This window comes from Podarcis filfolensis (assembly GCF_964270895.1).
Source record: "Podarcis filfolensis genome assembly, chromosome: 12".
NCBI lineage: Eukaryota > Metazoa > Chordata > Lepidosauria > Squamata > Lacertidae > Podarcis > Podarcis filfolensis.
The window spans coordinates 34,128,906-34,142,265 of NC_139614.1; the positions used below are offsets into that span (position 1 = coordinate 34,128,906).

The window sequence follows — 13,360 nt, forward strand, 5'->3', positions numbered from 1 at the left end:
GCTCCAACGCAACTTCGATTGAATTTGCCAGTATTGGACCGAATCCTACCTGAACGTAGCAGAAGTAGTCTGGAAGTGTCCTAAGTTCTGAATTTCAGCTTTCCAGCTGCAGTGGGGAAAATATTGACAATTCCCAAATGTTCAGTTTTCATACTTTTTTATTTTTTTTTGGGGGGGGAGGGATCTTGGTTTTTAATAATATCCTGGCCGAGGCTGATGGGAGTTGTAGTCCACAACATCTGGAAGGCACCAGGTTGGCAAAGACTGCCATATGCCATCCTCCTATGAAAGCTGAAAGAATGTGGAATAAAAGAACTTAGCATAAGACACCCATGCAGTTAAGTGAATAGCAATCACCCGGCTGATGCTACCAGTTCAGACAATAATCCAATTTACACTGTGTAAATTGAGAAAGGAGTGCAAACACAAACTATGGAGAAGGAAATGGGTGTTTGTATGGGTGGCCCAGCCCTTAAAAGGTAAAGGTAAAGGACCCCTGACAGTTGAGTCCAGTCGCAAACGACTCTGGGGTTGCGGCGCTTATCTCGCTTTATTGGCTGAGGGAGCCAATGTTTGTCCACAGACAGTTTTTCCGGGTCATGTGGCCAGCATGACTAAGCCGCTTCTGGCGAAACCAGAGCAGTGCACGGAAATGTCGTTTTCCTTCCCACCGGAGCGGTCCCTATTTATCTACTTGCACTTTGAAGTGCTAGGTTGGCAGGAGCAGGGACCGAGCAACGGGAGCTCACCCCATCCCAGGGATTCAAACCGTCAACCTTCCGATCAGCAAGCCTAGGCTCAGTGGTTTAGACTACAGTGCCACCCACGTCCCATGGCCCAGCCCTTACTTCCAAATAAATATGTTAACAGTTAATTGAATTGAGCGTTTGATATATATACCTTGTCTTTACACAAAAGAATCATTTTGTGTGTCTAGGATTTGGCATGCCAGTTTTGTTCCCTAATAAACCCACATTCTCAGGAAAGAGATTAGGATCTGGACAAAGGCTGTTGGCATCACAGATGCCAGGCAAATGTCATTTTCCAGCTACATTTGAAAACCCAGTGCTCTGAAACTTCCCCCTGAGTGGAATTAATTTGCCAGAAAAAAATTAATTCACAGAGTTCAGCTCATGCAGTGGCCTAAAAAGAAAACAACTTCAGAGTTCTGCTATGGCTCATCATACTTGATGAAGGTAATGAAGGCAAAAGAAAGAAAGAAAGAAAGAAAGGGAGGGAGAGAAGGAAGGAAGGAGGGAAGGAGACAAAGTTAATAATTTTGCATATGTTGGGAGAATCATAGAATTGTAGAAGGGATCCTCAGGGTCATCTAGTCCAACCCACTTTAATACAGGAATCATAACTAATTGTAGATAGTAAGTTTCCTGTGCCTCCATTAATTGTCCATATGACATTCTTTTCTTAATCACTGCCTTCCCACCCATTTCTCTCCCCGAGTCTGGATTTTCTCATACATTCTCCTTTTCGAGGTATCCATGGACACAAAGGTGCCAACTCCCTGCAGCCCTAGGTGCCTGAGCACCCAAAAATTCCCCATGAAGGGGCTGGGCACCCACATATATCAGTGCCAGGACCATGCAAACTGCATGACACCCACGGCCAAGGGCACCCATGGTTGTGGGGCCAAGATGGCACTCCTGTGTGGGCATGAGAATATTTGGATTGAGGGAGGGGAATGTTTTATTTTAATAAAAAGGAACAAAAGATATCGTTGATTTTTAACAACATGAACGGCATGGGCATTAGGGAAGTTTTCTAGAAGGATTGTGAGATCTCTCCCACCCCAAACACTGGTAAGGAGGGAGGAGAAACCTGATATTGTTTGCATTTTAATGAAAAGCTACCTAATTCACATTTCTCAGCTCCATGGTAGGAGGCAATACAGTCATACCTTGGGTTGAAGTAGCTTCGGGTTAAGCATTTTCGGGTTATGCTCTGTGGCGACCCGGAAGTAACATAGCCCGTTACTTCTTGGTTTTGCCGCTCGTGCATGTGCATGCGCTCAAAATGACATCACATGCATGCGCGGAAGCGGTGAATCGCGACCCGCGCATGCACAGACGCGCAGGCGCGGGTTGCGTTCGCTTCAGGATGCGAATGGGGCTCCGGAACGGATCCCGTTCACATCCAGAGGCACCATTGTAATGGTTGCTCGAAACCACAGGTGGGGAAAGTGGAATTGAGTTCCAATCCTGCTTGCAGATTTCCCACAGGCATCCGTCTGGCCACTGTGAGAACAGGATGCTGGACTAGATGGGCCATTGGCCTGATCAAGCAGGCTGCTATCTTCTTCTGAACAAAACACAACTATTCTCTGAAATCTGCACTTCTCCAGTATCCCTTCCTTTTTCTTTCTTTCTTTTTTTTTTTTTTGCATTTCTCCACTTTTTTCCTCTCCAACCAGTTCTCAAAAAAACAAATGATTGGTACAGATTGCACATTTTGGGGAAAGTATGCATAAAAATTAATGTGTATTAGTGAAAATAACATTTAAAATGCATTATTTTAGAGGAAATTGCTTGCAAAAATGTCCACCGTGGTCAAAAGTGCATTCAAAAATATGTTTATTAGAATAAATTCATACTTAAAGTACTGGTGAATTTTTGTGAGGATTTTTTTACATAAAAAAAGAATTCACAAATTACTGCAAAAATGCGAAAAACTGGATTTATGATAGGAAAAGAGACAGAGAACATAGATTGGCAAATCCATCCATAGCTGCCAACTCTCTGGGGCCCTGGGTGCCCTAGCACCCGCAAAATTCCCCATGAAGGGGCCGGGCACCCACAAATTTCAGTGCCAGGGCCATGGACGCTGCATGGCACCCATGGCCAAGGGCACCCATGGTCTTGGGGCCAAGTTGGCACTCCTGACTCCATTCATCATTAACTGCTGGCCACCCTCCAAAACTCTTGCCACTTCTGCACAGACCTGTGTACAGTTTGGCATTGGTCTTCCACGGCTGCCCGCATGACATTGCTGAAGATTTATCTTGCTTTGCTAAAATGAGTCATTGGATTTATCTCTTTCAGTATCATAGGTCTTCATTCAGTCAAATAAACCATATTTTGATTACCACCCTGGAAAGATATAAATGCTAAATACTGTTTAACTTTATTTTACGAGATGGAAATATATATATTTTTTCCTTTTCTAGTGACCTTTTATTGTCTAGCGAATAAAAAAATAATTTACCAGGCAGAAATAACAGCCAGAGGAAGAGGCGATTTATGAGCATGCCAACTCCACTAAAACCAAAGGATAAACATAATGGTCTCAGAACAAAAATAGTGGATTATCTATTTCGGTAGAAAAACTCGGGGGTGGAAAACCTACATTGGCTCCCAAAATCAGAGGCTACCTCATTTCATTACTCTATAGGGGAAAGAGCATTCACCACTTCTCTCTGTATTTAAAACTCTTGCCTGCTAACCAGGAAAAAAATAACTGGATTAGTATGAATATACAGTACTTTAAACAACTGTATTGTAACTGTTCATGAAATGGGAGAGGAAGTGGAATCAGCAGCTACTTTGGGTCCTAGCATGTCACTAAAGATTGCTTTTGTAAGTTCAACTTTTTGCTTTGCTGAAGTATAAAAAGGCTTTTTGGAGGCTCAGATGAAACCCCCCCCCCCCATTCATTGAAAGAATGGGTTGTGGGTGTTGTGGGGGCAGAGGCTAGACTTACCCCTTCCCACCATGTGTTATGCCAGCATGTGAAAAGTATCTACAGACATAATATCAAAGTATTCACGCAGGACAGGACTGGGGAGCTCTCTAAATGGACAACAGTGGTACCTCGGGTTACATACGCTTCAGGTTACAGACGCTTCAGGTTACAGACTCCGCTAACCCAGAAATAGCATCTCGGGTTAAGAATTTTGCTTCAGGATGAGAACAGAAATTGTGCTCCGGCGGCGTGGCAGCAGCAGGAGGCCCCATTAGCTAAAGTGGTGCTTCAGGTTAAGAACAGTTTCAGGATAAGAACGGACCTCTGGAATGAATTAAGTACTTAACCCGAGGTACCACTGTACAACTCCCATAATCCCTAACAGTTGACCCTGCTGGCTAGAGATGATGGGAATTGCAGTTCAACAACATCTGGAGGGCCGAAGGTTCCCCAGCCCTTACATAGAGTTTCCATTCCTGCTCAGATGGAGGAACTGTTTATGTGTAGTGACCTTTCCACATGCTATCTGAATGTGCACATAGTGGATGGGCATGGCTACCAAATACATTGGCGGAGGGGGACGGGACACACAGCCAGCCCACAAGACTACACAACACTGCTAATGCAGTTCTTTCAAGATAGCATGATCTGAAATCTCCTTCTTGGAACTTACTGCTACAGAGTGGTGAACAGCATGCATTTTTCAGCAAAAAGGCCACATTGGGAGGTAGAAGTTCAAACTGCAGTAGCAGCAAAGGGTGCAAGCCCATCTACTGTGGACCGATCTTCACATCTTTGGCCAGACGGATCACCTAACGGTAGCTCCTCCATACCATATGGATTTTAGTTAGCCTTTATTCAGTCTGCAATTACGCTCAGTAGTAGGATATAGGTGCTGCAAGCTGTGATTTGGCGTCTAGCGCATTCATTCAAGCCGTGAAGTTTATGAATGCAAATGAGCTGAAGTCTTCTAACAGTTGTTCCTACTGGAGGTCACTTCTCTCAGGAAGAGAAGCGTGTGGCAACATTGTGAAGCGGCCCATAAATGGTGGAAAGAATGGATCAGAGCAGTTTCAGAGTGGTTCAGATAGATTATAACAATGATGATGCCTCTTTGACTTGGGCATAACCTGTAATAATAATAATAATAATAATAATAATAATAATAATAATAATAAATCTATATCCCACCCATCTGGCTGGGTTTTCCCAGCCACTCTGGGCAACATATAAACCACAACCAAACATCAAACATTAAAAAATAAGATATCCTATACAAGCAACAAACAAACCAATAAATCAATATAAAAAACCAATAACGATGATAATAACAATAATAAGTTTACAGCTATACCCAAATTAAAGTAACCACCAAGCCCAACTAAACATTTAACCAACACCAACCCGACAAAAATGAAACAGACGAGCCAAAATTAGAACCATTTAAAACATTTTAAAACATTTTAGCCAGTTGCCCCGGCCCAAGAGTTGTTCCAGCCCTGTTCCTCTGGTCTCCCAAGAGCCTCTTTTAGCTGTTCAGGGTGAGTGTGGCCAGGTGGGAATTGGCCTTGTAGCAGGGATCAGGTCTTCCTTCCAGCACTCAGGCAGCATCCTGTGGAGTCTTCCTTTTTGGTCAGAAAACATCTATATTAACTTTGCTTTGGAAAAATCATTCATATTTCTGGATGCTCATGCGCTTTTAAGTTATATCCCTGTGGTGCGGGGACTAACTGTTCGACAGGAAAATCATGCAAAGAGACTTACGATTCAAGGCTGGAAGGATAATGCCCACCATCCACAGTCTGAAGACCTTCCTGCACTTGAACGTATATGTTATCATCATCGATGTTTGCACGGAAGAGCTCCGTCGGCAGCATGGCCCAGGGAAATATTCCGGAGGCTGTTGAAGTTGCTCATCTCGACGCGAGTCTCTTTTCAAGTGCGCGCTGAAAATTCCAGTATAAATATTTATAAGTGTATGAATGCCTGATAGAATGTAGAGTTTAATTACATTCCATTATTTATAAGAAGCCATTTATTAATTTATTTAAAATGTACGTTTTAAATACAGCGCCCTGACGCTCAGCCCGTTTCAGATTTCACCGGCCATTCGACAGGGAACTTGAAAGGAAAGGAGCGTCGCTGGGATATTTAAGCGCTCGGCACAAATATTGTTTAATGAACGTGCGGAGATTTACCTAACGGCCTCTTTTTTGCAGCCTTGGTTCTAGATCGGGAGGGCGGGAGAGCGCCTTCCTTCCAAAGGGAGCTTTAGAGGGAAAGCAGTGGAAGGAAGCCAAAATCAAGCAGATCCAGGTGTGCAAATCTTTTGGATTGCTGATCGATTGCTCACAAGCTTTTCCCTGCCCTGTGATCACCCCAGAAGAATTACAGCCCAGACTTAGGCTGCATACACACCATACATTTAAAGCACATTCTACACCCAAATAATTCTGGGAGCTGTGGTTTGTTAAGTGTAGCTCCGTATGGGGTAAGCCATAGTTCCCAGGATTCTTGGAGGGATGTGTGTGTTATGTACTGAAGTTCTCACCCTGGGCCAGCAGGGGGATACTGTAGATAGTTATGCAAATAAGGGATCGAAAGTGATGTTCAGTGATTGGATAGTTTTAGAAAGTTGTTACAGTAACGTTGTACTGGAGCTCTATATAAGCAGGCTGACTGAACCCTTCAGTTCAGTTCAGTTCTGGCCTGTGAATAAACAAGAGCTGTTTGAAGAATTGCTGTGTTGTCTGATATGTTCACCCACAACTTAACAGTGTGTGTTTTAAATGTGTATGACACAGCCCTATTTATCTTAGTCCCCATCCACACCATACATTTAAAGTAGTATCATACCACTTTAAGCAGTCATGACATTCCCCCAAGAATTCTGGGAGATGTAGTTTGTTCAGGGTGCCAAGAGTTGTTAGGAGATCCCCCAATTCCACACCCAGAGCAATAATTCTCAGAGTGGTGTACCAACCACTCCCTCGTCACAGGGAATCCCTAATGGAATTTCAACACATTTTATTCTCCTGGAAACCCTTGCAAATTGGGACTCTTCTGCTGTTTGGGAGATAATTCCAAGAGTACTGATTGTACTGCATATGCAGATCAGTGCTAGAAGAAACATTTCCTTGACCTGCAGTCTAGAGAATACTTTTTCGTAGAGACAGAACAAAACTGCTGCCTTGGATTTGCAGCCATTGAATGTTGCTAGAAGTCTGCCGGTTTGCCAATGCAGTACAGACCTTATCACCAGCTGGGTGGCTGGTTAGCTATCAGAGTCCTTTCTTATTGATCTGCCTGAAATCTTTTCTCACTTTGCAGATGTGAGTGGCTTGAAGGAACGCTACCTGAAATGTTTAAGTTCCACATTCCTGAAGCCAGCTCTTAAGCTGAAGGTGGTTAGGCATCTCTAAGGTACTATCAGTCGGCCTGGTCATAAATCACCGAGCCTTGTTGTTTACTACTCTGACTGATCTCCAGAACTAGGATCAATGCAGCTCATTCCTCAGATCTGAAACAAGCACATATAAGAGAAGATGTCAGGAAAGACCGTTTTAAAAAGAAGGTCACGCCTAACCACGTCTCAGGCCTTAGAAATATTTCTTACAGCCCCCTTGGGGAAGATCACATTGTGTTGCTTGGAGAGCGACATTGTGCCAGCTGAGAAGACAAGAAGTCCAATCGTTTTGTGTTGCTGTTGTTATTTTAATGGCTCCTGTAGCACAAGGGTGAGGAAGTTTCTGCTGAGAGCCACATTCCCTTGGGGGCAATCTGTTGGAGGATGCAAGTCAGCAGTGGGCGGGGCCAGAACGAAGGTGGATGGGCCACTCCCTTTCACTTTCCATTTTTCCCCTTTGTCTCTTTCTCATTCTCCGTCTCTCCTGCCCCCTCTCTCCTTCCTCCTCCAAACCTGGTGGGCTGCTGAGAGAGGGGTAGATCACCAGTTGCAGAAAACCATGGGAGGGGAGAGTGCTCTTATGCAGGGAATTGTGTAATTCCCTGTCACTATTTCATTTCTCCACCCATTCTGGTTCCCCCTCTCTCATCCTTCTTTCCCTTTGGTCTCCCACACCCTAGTGTAAATTTACCAGGATTCAGCAAACCTTTTCAGCAGGGGGGTGGTCCACTGTCCCTCAGACCTTGTGGGGGGCCGGACTATATTTTGAAAAAGAAAATAAAAGATGAACGAATTCCTATGCCCCACAAATAACCCAGAGATGCATTTTAAATAAAAGTACATATTCTACTCATGTAAAAACATGCTGATTCCTGGACTGTCCGTGGGGCGGATTTAGAAGGCAATTGGGCCAGATCCAGTCCCCAGGCCTTAGTCTGCCTACCCATGATTTAGGCAGAGGTTATCCACCCCATCCATATTGCAAGACTCAGCCATGATTTCCCCTCCTTTGCACACTCACTTTGTATATAAATGGCTTGTGGGCTGGATTGAGACACTCCCCCTGAAGGTAACTGTACAGATGCACATGCTGAGATTTGTGTGACCTGCATATAGACGGTGTGTTTGTGTGTGTGAAGTGTTTTCTCTGATTTTGAGGGGTGAGAATGGCCCAAATGCTAAGCATTATATTTGATTCCAAATGAAGTCCAGATGGTATCCAAATACAGATGAAAACCTGCTTCTTGATGTCAGGAACCATAATGCAAAATGAGTAGCAAATAAACAACATTCCAAAACCCATAGCAGGTTTGATGGGTGCCCTTAAATCCCACTGCAGGACAGATAATAAGAGTGGTGGTTTGGTCCTTTCCCATCACAATATGAGAGAATGTATCTAGGGATCCAGAAGCACATGTTTGAAATCCTATACTTAGATGCCTTCCGGTTTTTTGTAGTACAAAACGTAGGCCCTCCCTCCTTGTATCAATAAGGATAATGAACCATTTTGAAAGGCAAAAGGGTTATAACTGTGGAAGCAAACACTACCTCTCTAGTGTGCATACCCAATGATGGTCGCCCGTCCCCGTCCCCCCCATCTCTTTAACAAAAGCTTCCAGGCAAGCAAAATTCCCACCAACTAATGCTGATTGCAGTCCTCTTTGAGAAGAAATAATGGAAAGGAATCAGCTGATGAAGGAAATGAATGGTGTCCAATTACAGCAAATGGTGATAAATAGAAACACATTGGAGTTGCTTACTCTCACACTAATGCAAACTGGTCGGTCTAATGCATATTTGTTTGTTTCTTTCTTTGTTTGTTTGTGCTCTCTCTCTCTCTCTAAATAGGGCAACTTGTTGTTCCAAATCCAATGTTAAAAATGATCAATTGGGAGGAGTACATCTGTCTGATCAGCAAGCAGATAGCAACGCTCAGTGGTGGTAAGGAGACAAATGCCAGCTCAGCTTAAACTGCTACCAATCTCTGCTTCTTCGCAAGCAGTGGCGTAGCGTGGGTTGTCAGCACCCGGGGCAAGTAATTTGCGCCCCCTAACCCGTGGATTTTAGCAGGGGGCAGAGAGCTGCGAGTGCGAGCGTGCCCCCCCAGATGTTGTGCCCGGTGCGGCCGGCCCCCCCTGCACCCCCACGCTACGCCACTGTTCGCAAGCTCTGTTTTGGGTGTTTATTTTACTCGCATGACTCTTAATTCTCACAAGGAAAGCAGGGGGGCACCCTCTCTGGCCCCCTTCACCGCATCAGTGTCCCATAAGTTGAAAAGTGGACGGCCTCCGCAGCAGGGAGACTCCCCTCCTCATGGATGTAGTGTGAATGGCCTGTCTCTTAAGGGACATGTCTGCTCTGTAATTCAAAGTGCCTGTGTGAGTGTCTGGTTGGAGGATGGGTGGCAGCTAACAGATTGAGGTTGAATCGTGACAAGACAGAAGTACTGTTTTGGGGGGACAGGAGGCAGGCAGGTATGGAGGACTTCCTGGTCCTGAATGGGGTAATTGTGCCCCTGAAGGACCAGATGCGCAGCCTGGGAGTCATTTTGGACTTGCAGCTGTCCATGGAGGCACAGGTCAATTCTGTGTCCAGGGCAGCTGTTTACCAGCTCCATCTGGTACGCAGGCTGAGACCCTATCTGCCTGCAGACTGTCTCGCCAGAGTGGTGCATGCTGTGCATGTGGGGCTACCTTTGAAGGTAACCCAAAAGCTACAACTAATCCAGAATGTGGCAGCTAGACTGGTGACTGGGAGTGGCCGCCGAGACCCTATAACACTGTTCCTGAAAGACCTACATTTGCTCCGAGTATGTTTCCAATCACAATTCAAAGTGTTGGTGCTGACCTTTAAAGCCCTAAACGGCCTCAGCCCAGTATACCTGAAGGAGCGTCTCCAACCCCATCACTCAGCCTGGACACTGAGGTCCAGCTCCAAGGGCCTTCTGGAGGTTCCCGCACTGTGAGAAGTAAAGTTACAGGGAACCAAGCAGAGGGCCTTCTCAATAGTGGCACCCACCCTGTGGAACGCCCTCCCACCAGATGTCAAAGAGAACAACAACTACCAGACTTTTAAGAGACATCTGAAGGCAGCCCTGTTTAGGGAAGCTTTTAATGTTTGACAGACTACTGTATTTTAATATTTTGTTGGAAGCCACCCAGAGTGGCTGGGGAAACCCAGCCAGATAGGTGGGTTATAAATAATAATAATAATAATAATAATAATAATAATAATAATAATAATGTCCTCTCCCATCTCTGGGTGTATGTACCTCCATAGCTTAGGGGGAATGAGTTCAACCCCTCGTCTTGCTTGGGTAGCAAGTCCAAGCTGCTAGGTTGAGTTGCTGTCCTGTTGACATAAACACAGCCTTTGACATTCTCCTGACTCCTGCAACTTCCTGGCATTAGGGCAGACCTAGTAGCCAGTAGTTTTCATGATTCTGTCCTGCTTTCAATGTTTCTTTTATTAAATAATGTTTTTTTCTGTTGCTGCACACCACTCTGATATGTAAATACCTTTATGTAAAGTGTGCAAATACTTCTATAAATAAATAAACAGAAGCCTCTGTGAGAGGCCAAATACTCATTTGGGAGAGAGGGGATCTCCTTTCTCGTCCACTTCCCTTCCTGCTCGTAATGCTGTTAATTGCACAGATTAATATCAGTTAATGCCTATGCCATAGTTTTAATGAAACTGAACAAAAAGCAAATAGATTCTCACGTGTATTTCCATTGTCTATACGGTAAACATTCTATGAGGGACAAACAATCTCATTGCCCATGTCTGCATTAGCTCTGTTGCAGCTGTGCAAGCATCTGTGGCTACACATGAAGGCGGCTGATGTCACTGCAGGAATGGATAACGCGACAATATCTGCTCTTCCCCGGTGGCGACAGGCAGCCTTTCCTTAGCATTTAAGTTTCCGGAGAGACGCCTCGTTATTTCAAATTGATGGAGAAGGAAAGGAATCTGAAAAGACACCAGATGAAGGTGGATTCTAGTGTTGTATTGGGGGGGGGAGCAGCTCAAGAACAAAACAGCTGGATTCTCCAGGTTGGAAGTATCCATATTTCTGCCTGTTCTTATACTGCGCTGCCTCATAATGAGTCACATCATGGGTCCATCTAGTTCCATATTCTCAACACTGATTGGTAGCACTTTCAGGTAAGGGGCATTGAACTTGGCACCTTCTGCATGAAAAGCAAGTGCTCTACAAAGGAGCTTTTACCCTCCCGCTCAATGGATGCCAAACCTTCAGGTGGTAGTTGTTGTTTTAGTTGGGTGAGTACAGTGAGCACAGTATCACCTCGTTCTCCCACAGGGAAGTGTTTCTATGACTGTTGTGAGCATCGTAAAAAGGTAAAAAGGGGTAAAGGACCCCTGGACGGTTAAGTCCAGTCAAAGGCGACTGTGGGGTTGCGGCGCTCATCTCAGCTTTCAGGCCGAGGGAGCTGGCGTTTGTACACAAACAGCTTTCTGGGTCGTGTGGCCAGCATGACTAAACCGCTTCTGGCACAACAGGATACTGTGATGGAAACCAGAGCACATGGAAATGCCATTTACCTCCCCGCCGCAGCGGCACCTATTTATCTACTTGCACCGCCATGCTTTCGAACTGCTAGCAAGTGTGGAAAATTAAGCTTCTTAAATGAGAAATGATACTTCTCAAAAATAACTTCCGATGTGAACAGGTTATATCCCACTAAGAAAAATATCTGACTGCATTATCTAAATGAAACACAGCTGGTTTTGCCCCATACCTGCAGTGTGGGGTAGGTAAGGATGAAGCCCAGTGAGTTTTGCAGGAACTGCCGGTCTGGTTTGACAAAGGGGGAAAGGGTCACCTGACATCATTGTGACATCAGGTGATTGACAGGACAATGACCCACCCACTCACCTCTCACACTTGGTATGTTGCAGGGTGGGAGAGATAAAGAGCCAGGTTGCTGAATGGATGCAGTTCCCCACTCCTGTGATAAGTAGACACCAGTCAGCATGGCTGTATTAAACTAGAAAAGAACAGCTTTGGACATTATTGCAGGAGTGCTGTCAGCTGATTGGGGCATCGTTCTTTCATTCTGCCAGCAGTGCTTCCTGTAACACCTAAAGGAAAATCCGAACTATTATTTATTCATCATAAACCCACTTTAATAACTAAATTATTAACCCAATTTATTTATAGACCAGCCTTCATTACAGGGTAATCCCAGGATGGTTTCCAATAAGTGTCTTAAACACAACAAAACACATGACTGCATAATGAAATGAAATGTTTAAGTGGGACAGTTACCAGCCCTCCACTCTTGCCCATCTCAGGCACTGTGTTGGTCTATAAAGGGAGTTGAGGGTCACCTAGAGGGGGGGAAGGCCTTAAGTGCTTCCCGCTTCCTGGTGCCACCCTCCCCTGTATTTGGAGCCTGGCGGGCCATGCGTGGAAGCTCTCAGACAATACTGTGCCACAGGCCTCTTGCTCTCTGTGAACTGCTTGCCACCTGTTTCCAATTCAAACTGCTGGTTTTGACCTATAAAGCCTTAAATAGCCCAGGGCCTCAGTACCTCTAGGGCTCTGTCTCTCCCCATATGAACCGACCTGGACTCTGAGATGGTCATCTGGGGTCCTTCTTTGAGTGCCCCCCTCCAGAGGACAGTGGTGGCTCACCAAGCATCGTCATTACATTCCCTATCAGAATAGGCTTTGTTTATGTTCCCAGGACGTCGATTGTATGAAGCATATCCTACTGCATTGTGGGCAATATGAGCAAGCAAGGGATCAACTGATCAAACCCTTACAGGCAAATTTGCCGGGAAAATCTGAAGCCTCCCATATTAAATATCTTTTGGAAGACAGGTCAAATGATATTACACTGGCCATGGCAAAGTTTCTTTTGGAGGTTATAAGAAACAAAGACCATTATGCCCTAGATAAAACAAAAAGATTGCCTTGGTTTCTTTCATCTGTCTGTCTGGTTATTTTAACTGTATCTAGTTTTGAAGCTGTTTTGTGGGTCTTTGGACCGCAATAAAGTTTTGATTTGATATTTTCAGGTGCCAGGCAAACAAAATTCCTTTTTAACCATGCTTTTAACTATCTACAGCTTTTTCCTGTGGGTGGGATGTTTTAATGTAGGGGTTTTTTAAAATGCAAGTTTTATTATGTTTGTTTTGGGGAGTTTTACTTAACATATTGTAAATCGCTTTGAACTGACATGGCAAGAAAGCACCTAATAAATTTAATAAGTAATAATAATAATAATAATA

The 13,360-nt window shown here is 44.6% G+C and overlaps 2 long non-coding RNA genes across 2 annotated transcripts; both read right to left on the minus strand.

Annotated features, from left to right (window-relative positions):
• Positions 1 to 4,580: 4,580 nt before the first annotated feature.
• LOC310745327 lies at positions 4,581 to 7,208 on the minus strand. The gene is made up of 3 exons (XR_014540082.1): positions 7,050 to 7,208; positions 5,458 to 5,639; positions 4,581 to 4,823 (listed from the first exon to the last, which is right to left on the minus strand). It is a non-coding gene; the product is annotated as an uncharacterized lncRNA (long non-coding RNA).
• A 3,749-nt stretch (positions 7,209 to 10,957) lies between these two features.
• Positions 10,958 to 13,014, minus strand: LOC310746434. Its single transcript, XR_014540711.1, has 3 exons — positions 12,693 to 13,014; positions 12,000 to 12,205; positions 10,958 to 11,071 (listed from the first exon to the last, which is right to left on the minus strand). It is a non-coding gene; the product is annotated as an uncharacterized lncRNA (long non-coding RNA).
• Positions 13,015 to 13,360: the final 346 nt, after the last annotated feature.